Below are 11378 nucleotides of genomic sequence, written 5' to 3' on the forward strand. Positions count from 1 at the left end.
CGTTCTAATATTGTGTGGTCTGAGTGTTCCTATTTGTTTTCCATCTTCACTCAGAACAGGTCTTTGGGGATCATATGAAGTGGTAAAAGATGGAAATAAAAAGGAAAAGAGGAGATTGAAAAGTTAAGGAAAGTAACACATAATTCTACAGTGTTGTCTTTAAGGCTTACTTTAATGACTACTGAAAAAGATCTTTGAAATAAACCATTTGGAATCCACACTTTCTCTATTGCCTTCATAATATATTTACTCATTTTCAAACTGTATTATTCTTAGTGTTTTTAAATATTTTTTTTAAATCTTTCCTTTCAAATAAATAATTTTAGCTGAAGCAAATTATATTCTATTTCTTTTTTTAAAGAAAATAAGAAGTATATTGAAATAAAAGTAAAGGTTATCTTTAGCCATTTCATTTTTTTAATTTTTAAAAACTTATCCCAGAGCAAATAATAGCTAAAAATTTCATATTTTTCCTTCTTTAATAATCTAGCATAATATAAACCCAGTTAATTTAGGTTTGGATCCCAGCTTTTTGTCAATAGAATCATACGGGGTCATTCTTCAACTAATTTTAATCGCATCATACAAAATTCTGGAAATTTTCCCATGCCCATAATTATAAATTACCTTCTCCTTTATAACTTCTGAATTGACTTTAAATAACTTTTTTCAAATTTATATCTCAAGTTAGTAATGTCTGGTAAACCTTGTTATCTCCTTGCTCGTTGACCTTCTGCACTTGGATATACTATAGGCTATTTAATTTCAATGTCCAAATGTTTCTCAACTCTTTACTGTCCCATATGTTCTTTCTGCAGTACCTAATAATTCACAAGGCCCTGCTCAGTTGCTCATTACTAAAATCTTGCTGTTTTCCCAGATACATTTATCAATATTTTTCTCTATTATCATCATTCTGTAATATTTAACCTGTCACATAGTAATTGCAAGAAACCCTAAACTATTATCAGAGAAGAGAAGAGATAAAGAAGGACATTTGTGGCATCTTGGAGAATTTGTTTTTCAGGCACAATATATTTCTGAACCCTTATAATGTTGGTCAGCCAGATAGAGACAGAATTATATTTTCCATTGGCCAAAGAGATATTCTATTTCTGTTTCACTTATTTGGAACTATTTTCCAATGATTGCATTTTGAATCACAGCAAAAGATGTTATTTTTTTTTAAGAGTTTTTTTTTTTTAACTGATAAACGAGATGGTAGTCTGAAAATATTTATTGGAAAATTGCAGAAATAAACAATTCATAACTTTAAAATTGCACACTATTCTGAGTAGCATGATGAAATCTCGTGCAATCCTACTCCATCCCACCAAGGACATGACTCATCACTTTGTCCAGGGTGCCCACAGTTGAAGGCATCCACTGGGGACCTTAGAATGTATCCTCCATGAATAAGGGGGAAACTACTATATAGATATAACATACACTTCAAAACTCTAGAAAGAAAAGCAAAAGGGTTTTGAACTTCTGGTTTTGGTCAGCATAAAGTAACAGCCAAATTTAACTTCCTATCTAAAAAAAAAACAAAGTAAAAAAAAAAATATATATATATATATATATATACTTTTGAGACACTTTGGATATAAGCAATGCAGGACACTGATCTCAAGGAGACAAAAACTAACAAGAAAAGTCCTAAAAAGGTCTCAACTTATTGCCTGAAAGAGTTCCAGTATCCAGTGCAGGGTGAAGGAACTCAAGTGAGACTCTATGATCTCAAGAGTTAAGGAGACAAAGTTACTAGTCTAGGGAGGCTAAGGTAGCACAAGTTCACAGGACAATGTACGATAGGGAAGAGAACTGCACAGAAAGAGATCCCCCAATATCTCATTAGATTTTCTCTCAAAGCATCCACTAAGTAGTATTAGTGCATGTATAGAAGGAAACTACACATCACTGAATAAAGAACCACCTGAATGATTAGAGGGAATAATTACAGAACTTGCACAGACTCGGGAATAATTCCTTTTCCCAAACACCATAGCGGAAAACCTCATAATTTATAAGGGCATGTATAGAAACCCCAGATGATTCTGTCTCAACAGTGAGGGAAAATATTCCTGGAAGAAATGTTACTTTGGTTCTACTTAATAAAACTTAAAACCAGTCATGAAAAAAAAATCAAAGTTCATGAACATTCACAGGATTACAAAAATATCAAGTTTCCCAGGACGAACCATAAAAATATTTATAATAATAATATAATAATCAGCCTCTAAAAATTGTAAAAATAAAGTACCTGATATCCCATCAAAAATTGTCAGTTTGTAAAGCAAGAGAAAAATATGACTCATAATGAAAAAAAAATTCAATTTAAACTAACCCAGAAATTACACTGAAGATAGGATTAGTAGACAGGGACATTTAAACAGTTATTTTAACCTCATTCTACAATTTCAGGAAGCTAAAGGAAATGTTGAATGCTGAATGAAATAAAAACACAGAAAGTATAAAAAAGACCCAAATCAAACTTTCATAGATGAAAATGGCAACATCTGAGAATACAAACTAAATACATAGATCCAAGAAGCTCAATTAAACACAGCATATTACATGTGAAAAAATTACAACGCACATCCTAATCAAGTTATTTAAATCCATGATAAAGAGGAAATTTTAAAAGCATACACAGAAAAGTGATATGTATGTACTGAGGAACTAAAGTGAGCATGACAGCAGAGATCTGGTTGGAAAAAATGCAAACTAGAATACATTGGAGAAGTTAACTTTGAACACCCTGAAAAAAAAGAAAAAGAAAAACACTACCAACCTAAAATTTTAGAATTTTTCCTAGATTCCTAAACTCAAAATATATTTCAAACTGAAGACAAATTAAAAGCTTTCAGACACACAAAGGCCGAAATAGTTAATTACCAGAAGACCTGCATTATAAGAAATGTTGAATAAAGCTCTTCAGGCAAAAGAAACATATTACATCAATGGTAACTACTTGGCAAAGTATAAAATATATTTATTCTTATAATTTATAACAGATTATAGATAATTTACCATTAAGAGCAAAAAACAATAACTATGCATTAAGAAGTTTATAAAGCCTATAGAAGTAAATTGTATGCTAGCTATAGCACAAAAGTCAGGATGGGAGAAATGGAAGTATATATCTGTAAGGCTCTTATACTATATATGAAATGGTATAATATCATTTGAAACTGAAATTAATAAGGTCAAGAAGATAAAGAACTGCTGTCAGAGTGCAAATTAATACACTGCTTCTTTCACTGAAATTCTCGATGTTAAAAAAATCAACTAAATTAAGCAGTGATGTAGTAAATTTACATTATGGAACTCCTTATCGCACGCTAGCATTTTGAGGATCAGTTGTGTAATTATTAGAGTTAATAAAAAGAAATTTTAAATAAATATAATTAACATGTTCACGAAAATAAAGAAAAAGGTGTAAAATATCAGTAGATAATTGGGATGTCAGTAGTCCTCATTTCGCATAACACTGTGCTAGCTGAAACATGTGCATGTTCAAACCGTGTTTTTGCTCTACATAGTTCCAGAGACTAGAGAGTTGTCAAAGCAAAGACACAGTTCTGATATGAGTTTCAGTTAACAATACTGTCTAAAATGAGGAATGCCTGCAGATAAAAAAAAGATTCAAATGGAAATTCTAAAAGTCAACAATGTAAAATATGAAATTATAAACTTGATAGGTGGAGATAAAAATAGGACAGTCAATAATATGTCTTCTGAAGTGGAAGATAAGTCAATAGAAAAAATACAAACAAGCATGGAGATAAAATATATATATATATATATATATATATATATATACACACACACACATACAGTAGACGTGTAGAACAAAGTAAAAGGTTTAACATATGTTTAATTAGAATTATGGAAAGAAAGGAGAGAAAAAAATGGTGTAGATGATAAAGGCTCTGTTCTTCCCACTGGCGACCAAATCAAAGATGTGACAGAAACAAGGAGCAAACAGCAAGGAAAATTGCCTGGGATTTAGATGAGCATGCCCTACAACTAGGGAGAGAAATAAGAAATCACCCTGCAACAGGAGGAGGTAGGACGAGGTGAAGACACGAGGCTGCCCAGTCTCCAGACATTCAGTGGGACAGAGGCCATTGCAGCATCAACTGGCAGCTGCAGATGCCTCTTAAAGGGGCCATGTCTGTGAGCAGACCTTCGCGATAACGGAACTGCTCGCTCTGAGCACCAGTATCCGGTTGGCTGATCGGAGGGTACCAGGGACTTACAGGAGAACACTGAGTTACCAGAGGCTAGGGGCTCTCCCAGATAGAAGTGCCAGTGGTATCCATTTTTCCTCTGTTGAGCCCTTCCCCTTCCCAGTGTGCAGACCCAGCACTGCCCTAGCTGAGATGTCATAAAACTGGATAATAGAGGTCACTCTGCCCAGAGGACACCCTGAAACTCGTCCTCCTCCAACTCATGGCCCCACGCAAACCACATCCAAGTGTATCCTCAACAATGCAGATGCCCCTTGTTGAATCTTAACAGGTGTCCCGGAGGGCACAGGCTGTAGCTAAATTTGGCCTGCAGTTGAACCTCTCTCAGGACTGTGCTGCTGAACACCTACTACACAAAGCAGTACTAATAAGACCAGGAGACTTAAGAGCTTTACTTATTACATAAAAACGGACAAAGAAAGGCAGCCAAAACAGGAATACAAAGAAGTAGAAAACATATGAGAGAACAGAACAGACACCCAGAAATAATAGAGTCAAGTAATCTAACAGATGCAGAGTTCAAAACAGTGGTTATAAAGATGCTCAATGAACTTAGGGGAAGTGTAGATGAATTCAGTGAGAATTTCAACAAAGAGATAAAAAAACATAAAAATGGAAATGGAAATTATAAAAAGAAACCAGTCATATGAAGAACACATTATCTGAGATGAAAAGTATCTTAAGTGGAATAAACAGAGGGAATAAGGAAGAGGATCAAATTACCAAATGGAGGATGGGGAAGCCAAGGGCACTCAATCAGAATGGCAAGAAAAAATAAGCCAAGACTATAATAATAACTTAAGGAGCCTATGGGACACTATTAAATGTAAAAATATCCATGTCATAGGGATACTGGAGGGAAACATGATGTTGAAGAGCTATTTGAAGAAATAGTGATGGAAAACTTCCCTAACTTGGTGAAAGAAATAGATATAAAACCACAGGAAGCTCAGGGAGTCCCCAAAACCAGGAACCCAAAGAGGTCCACGCCAAGACACTTCATAATTAAAATGCCAAAGTTTAAATACAAAGAGAGAATCTTAAAAGTAGCAAGAGAAAAGCAGTTATTTACCTACAAATGAGCACCCATAAGACTGACAGTTGATTTCTCAAAAGAAACTATGAAGGACAGAAGGGGTTGACACAAAATGTTCGATGTGATGAAAACCCAGGATCCACAACCGAGAATATTTTATCTGACAAAACTATTATTCAGAGTTGAAGGATGGATAAAGAGCTTCCTAGACAAAAATAAGTTAAGGGAATTTATCAACACAAAGCCAGTATTATAGGAAATGTTGTAGGGACTTCTTTAAGAAAAAAAAAGAAATGCATCAAAAACAGTAATAAAGAATGGTAATACTACATTCCTATCAACAAGTATCTCAAATAGAAAAGAATTAAGTGTTCCAAACAATAGAGTGGCTGAATGGATAAGAAAAAAGCCCCCTACATATGCTGCCTACAAGAGACTCTTTCCAGATTAAAAGACACACACAGACTAAAAGAAAGGGAATGGAAAAAGATGTTGCCTTGATAGACCTAGAAGGTACTGCACTGAATGAAATGGGTCGGACAGAGAATGACAAATACTACATGATTTCACGTGCATGTGGTATCTAAAGAACAAAATAAACAACAACGACAGCAAAAGCAGAAATAAACTCATAGATACAGAGAATATTTTCAGGGCTACTAGATGGGAGAGGGGTTAAGGGGAACAAAAAAAGGCAAAAGGTTTAAGAGGTACAAATGGATAGTTGCGGAATAGATGTTAAGATGTAGAGTGTAGCATGGGGAAGATGATTAATAATGTTGCAATAAATATGTAAAGGGGAAGAGAGGTACTAGATTTAGTGGGGTGATTGCTTTTCGAGTTATGTGGATCTCTGTGCTATACAACTGAAACTGGTATATTATTGTATGCCAACTATAATTGAAAAAAAAACCTCATTGAATTATATAATGTAAATACAAACAACTAATTGTCGATTGTATTTCAAAAAAGCCAGAAAAAAAATTACAGAAAGAGATGAAAGAGAATTGAGCAGAACAGTATTAGAATAGTTAGAGTTCTAGTCACTAGAAGTTTCCAAAATAGATAAACAGTATCACAGAGTTCTGTGGATTCCAATCAAGATAAATACAAAGAAGATACACATAGGCACATTCTTTAAAATAGTGAAGAGCCCAATGCATTAAATTCATTTTTTAAAATACCAATACTATACCCATTATATTAATGTAACATAACATGTATTTACAAAATGCAACTGTATTTACCAAAACAAAATATAATTAATGTTCTAATTAATTGCTTAACATTGTTGTAAATATCATTCATGGTTTATTAGAAGATATCCACATCATCATATCTGCTTCAAAAATCAATCTGTTGTTAAAACATTGTTTTGGCAAAAGTATATGAAGAAAATATGGGCTCAAAAATTATGTAATAAGAAAACGAAGAAAAATTGGATGAAGATAATCTTTTCAGATGACTGGGGATATTTTCTTGGATATACAAAAAAGTTGACCAGTGATGGCTTTATAAAGATAGTCATAATACAGGATGTAAAAGCATACATCAAACTTTTTGTATTCTTTATATTCAAATCCATTGACTCAGATTGCACCTTCATTGGATACCATATCCATAAATTCATTTTGTATCATTAAGCACTGATCACTTTGAAATAATTGCCTAATATCAAAGACAAAGAAAATATTGAAAACAGTCAGAAAACCCTTCATTAAAGAAACAATATGGAAGAAACTAGAAAACAGTGTATTGGCATCTTTAAAATGTTGAAAGAAAATATATTCTTCGTTAGAAATAAAGTAATTCTAGATAAAAACATGGAAGTATATGAAGATTGAAGAGCACTGTGAAGCTTAAGTATAAGAGTAAACATAAATGAATATTGACTATTTAAAAGATTAATAGCAATGTTTTATATGGCCTCAAATACATAAAAATTAAAATGATTGACAGGAACAAAGCAAAAGAAGTGACTAGAGCCCATGGGATGAAGTGTTATAAGTTTCTAGCACTGTTGGGAAGAGACAAAATAAATACTTGCATTTTTATTACTCTCAAAATTTGTATTACTCTCATAATGTAAGGCTGCACATATAATTCCTAAGCTAAACACTAAAACAAATTGGAAAATATGGGGAAACATTATTTAAAAAAAAATAGATTGGTTCCAATGAAAGGGGGAAAAAAGAATCTTAAGACATGTATGTCAAAATGAAAAAGCAATTGTAAGATGATCAACATAAATACCAATATAAATGGACTAAATAGTCTAATGTTTTATATATTAAATTGAATCTATTTATCAAATAATGACAACATTTGAGTCTTGTTCTTTTTCCTTCAAAAGTAGGGCCTATTCATTATTTCATTCCTACACATTTTAATGCATATCAAGAATATAAAGCTATTTATAACATAATAATTAATATACTTAAAATACTATGTTGGGTAATTGGAGAATAATGTATATACAAAAGTAACCATAATGATACAGGTAGAAAGTGTTAGATGCATTAAAGATCAAATCAGTGTTTTTCTACATACTGTATAGTTTGAACAGAATGGCATTCTATACAAAAAAAAAAAAAAAAAAAAAAAAGCTGGTGAGGTTAAAGATACAATGTTGCTTTGAGCCAAAGTTCTCTTTTTTATGACAAATCTTCAGTTGGATTTGGAAGCTGAAATTTTCATCTCTAAAAATGTCTTAAGTAACTAAGTGAACTAATGAAATTAGTGTCCATTTCAGAAGAGTATCAAATTTTGTTGCAAAGCCTAATCATGAACCTTAATGTAGTTCTTTCCTTTTGTTACATTTTCACATTTGTTTATTGTCATACATTTCAGTAGCCAGCTCCATAATTCATCCTGATTATCTTATCCTCCTCTGGACCTAAATCTGAAGTGACACATGGTCAGTAGAATTTTCAATTTCAGTTGCAAAGTTACTCACAGGAACTTTAAAAAAACACATGAATCTTTCAGAGCAAATTAGTTTCAGGAAAAGCTTTACCAAAACTGCTGCTGGTAAAAAGTCATTTATAAAGTACCTTATTGCAATAATAGCATATATACAAATAAAGAAGATCCCTTATTCTCCTAGGACTTTATAATACTTTATGAAGTTGCCTTCACATCTAACAATAAAAACTTTCAATTAAATTAATTTTGAAATGTCTTTATTTTGATAATTATTTATTATTAATAGTAAAAAGCCAATATTTACTTAGCATGTGTTAAATATGATAAAAATCAATTTTTTTACATTATCATTTTTATTTGTATGCCACAGTAAGGAAGGTATTGTTATCATAATTTTATAAATGAGGAAACTAGGGCTTAGACACAGTAGGCAGATAATGTAAGCTTTCTATTATATAACGAGTGAAAATTCAAATGTAGACAATCTAATTCCATGGTGGCAGTGATTTTAACTTTCAATTAATTAAATTATGAAGAATAATAAATTTGTGAGCCAAAAAAATGTAGAAATTATCAAATTGTTATATTTTAATGGTGGAGAGAATGTGATATATCTAAAATAAAAACCAAGTTGTTACTCAATAAATGTTATAGGAATTCAGTTAAGTAGAAAAACTAAAAATATTGGAAACACATAAAATTTCATTTTTTTCTTCAGTAAAAGCAAAGAAATAAATTTATAGCTATCTCTTATTTTCTGGATCCTTGGTGTTGAAGAGTACAGCTTTTTGTAAGTCGCTGGTTGGTCATTCGATACATTTTTCATGTTAAAAATAAAAAGGAAAAAAAATGGAAATTTCGGCAAATAAGAGAAGAACTATAGAATCCTCTTTCTGTAGCTCAATGAAAATCCTAGTGAAAAGTAGTTATACTTGAAGATAGGTGGGAAACAGTCTAGGAATTAGAGATAGCAAACTCAAGGATACAGGTAGAGTCTCAGGTATTTCTAGCATGTCTAATAATCATAATGATCATGAAAATAGTGATAAATATAACTACTATTATGATGGAAACCTAGCATTAAAACCAGCTTAATGCAGTATTAAGAATATAGGTTCTTGAGTTAGGCAGGTCTAAGTTTGAATAAAGCTCTGACATGTTATTTCTGCAACACTGTCTGAGTCACTTTATGTTTTCTTTCTGAACTTCATAATTCTTAAAAGCATCAACCCAATGTATTCGTGTGACTTGTCTGAACCTCACTGAAAACAACAAGACTCTGTAAACATTTACAATTAATTCGCTGTCTATAGGACGTCAGCCTAACATAAAAGAAAGCTTGAGTAATCATTTTTAAATTTAGCCTATAAAAATATATTTTTTTTTGAGTAACTGCGGTACACTACAAAAGTAGTGTACCGCAGTTACACTACTGTGAGTAACTGTGAGTAACTGCGGTACACTACAAAAGTGGACCAATACCTAACTAAAAGTCAGAAGGCCCATTTTCTAGAATTCCTACTTCTAGTCAAAATCTCTGAATCACTAATGAAATAATCCTGCTAGAAATGGTAACAAAGCCTTTTCTCCCCTAAGAATCTCTGTTTCTTCTTTTTCTTCTCTCTTATTTGAGAGGGCAGGAGAGAGTTGTGTTTCATTTATATTCTGTGATTTTTATGTCTGTAAACATCTGTGGAGGTGGTAGTCATTGATTTGGTTCCATCTCTGAAACTAGAAATGTACCTTTTATCTGATCAATGCACTAAGAATAAAAAAAGAAATCAGATATTCACAGTGATTCCTGCTGGCTTTGACTCCAAACGATTTATGCAGAAGAAAGGTATTAAAAAGTTCTTATAATGTGAAGATTACTTAATCTGAAACTTCCAAATTTTAAATGAGAAAGATTAAACAACTACAGCTATAAATAGTGAGAAATCAAGGTCATAGCTACTAAGTAAAATGACATTGGTCTCCTGAGATTTGGTTAATAATTGTTCCAATTTACCCAGTGCATCCTAGTTACTGCTAATATAAACATAATGCCACAGATTAATTTTCAAAGTAACTTAAATTAATATGTTTACATACCGTACACATATATAACTTAATTAATTATGTGTATATACTGTACTATGATGCCACAAATTCTAAATTGGACATTTTTAAATTCTAAAAATCCATCGCTATTTGAATTAGTAAAATTGAAAAAAGATAGTATGCATAGTACCTAATAAATATTTATTACATGAATGGAGGCAATGAGTGTTAATGCTTCTTAACAATGTTGTATGTAATATATGGAGAAATTTGGAAACATCAAGATTTCATAAAAAGTGAAGTTAATTATTCAAATAGTGCATTTTATTTTAACATGAATAGACTAGAAGCTTAATAAAATTCAAAAGAAACATACTTTGGGGGGAAACTTCATATTTGTCTTAAGCAAATTATTAAAAGTTAAATTATAAAATTTTAAAAACAGCAATTTGCTTATATTTATCTATCTATCTATCTATTTATTTATTTATTTGTTTGTTTGTTTGTTTGTTTATTTATTTATTTATTTTAGACGAGGCAACCTTTGGTTGACCTCACAGATTGCAAGGACCTTGTCAGCTTACAATCCTTTATTTTTTATGCTTGACAGCACCCGGTCTTCCAGGTGGTCTCCCATCTAAGTACTAACCAGGCCCGACCCTGCTTAGCTTCCAAGATCAGATGGGATCGGGCTTGTTCAGGGTGGCATGGCTGTAGACACTGATGATTTTAAAAATTATCAATGTACAGATATATGTAAACTGTGGAGTTGCATGTATTTTGTCTTTATAGAAATAGCAGTTAAATATGTTTTATTACAGCTTTTTGATTTAAAATAATAATTCACAATATGGGCTTGTTTATATTTTTAATTGAACTTCATAGTAATAAAGATATAATAGTTTCCAAAAATATATCTCCTATTTGTTTTTTGTTTTTTTTGGTGTTCTCACTATATTTTTTTATTAAAGTATAGTCGATATACAGTATTATATTAATTTCAGGTGTACAACATAGTGACTCTATATTTATATACCTTATGATGTGCTCATCACAATGTCTAGCAACCATTGGTAACTGTACAAAATTATTACAATATTATCAACTATATTTCCTGTGCT

The 11378-nt window shown here is 31.7% G+C and overlaps 1 pseudogene; it reads right to left on the bottom strand.

Annotated features, from left to right (window-relative positions):
* Window positions 1-10858: 10858 nt before the first annotated feature.
* LOC120591079 (uncharacterized) lies at window positions 10859-10976 on the bottom strand (annotated as a pseudogene).
* Between the last annotated feature and the right edge of the window lie 402 nt (window positions 10977-11378).

Source organism: Pteropus medius, unplaced genomic scaffold (assembly GCF_902729225.1).
Source record: "Pteropus medius unplaced genomic scaffold, Ma_sr-lr_union100, whole genome shotgun sequence".
Taxonomy (NCBI): Eukaryota; Metazoa; Chordata; class Mammalia; order Chiroptera; family Pteropodidae; genus Pteropus; species Pteropus medius.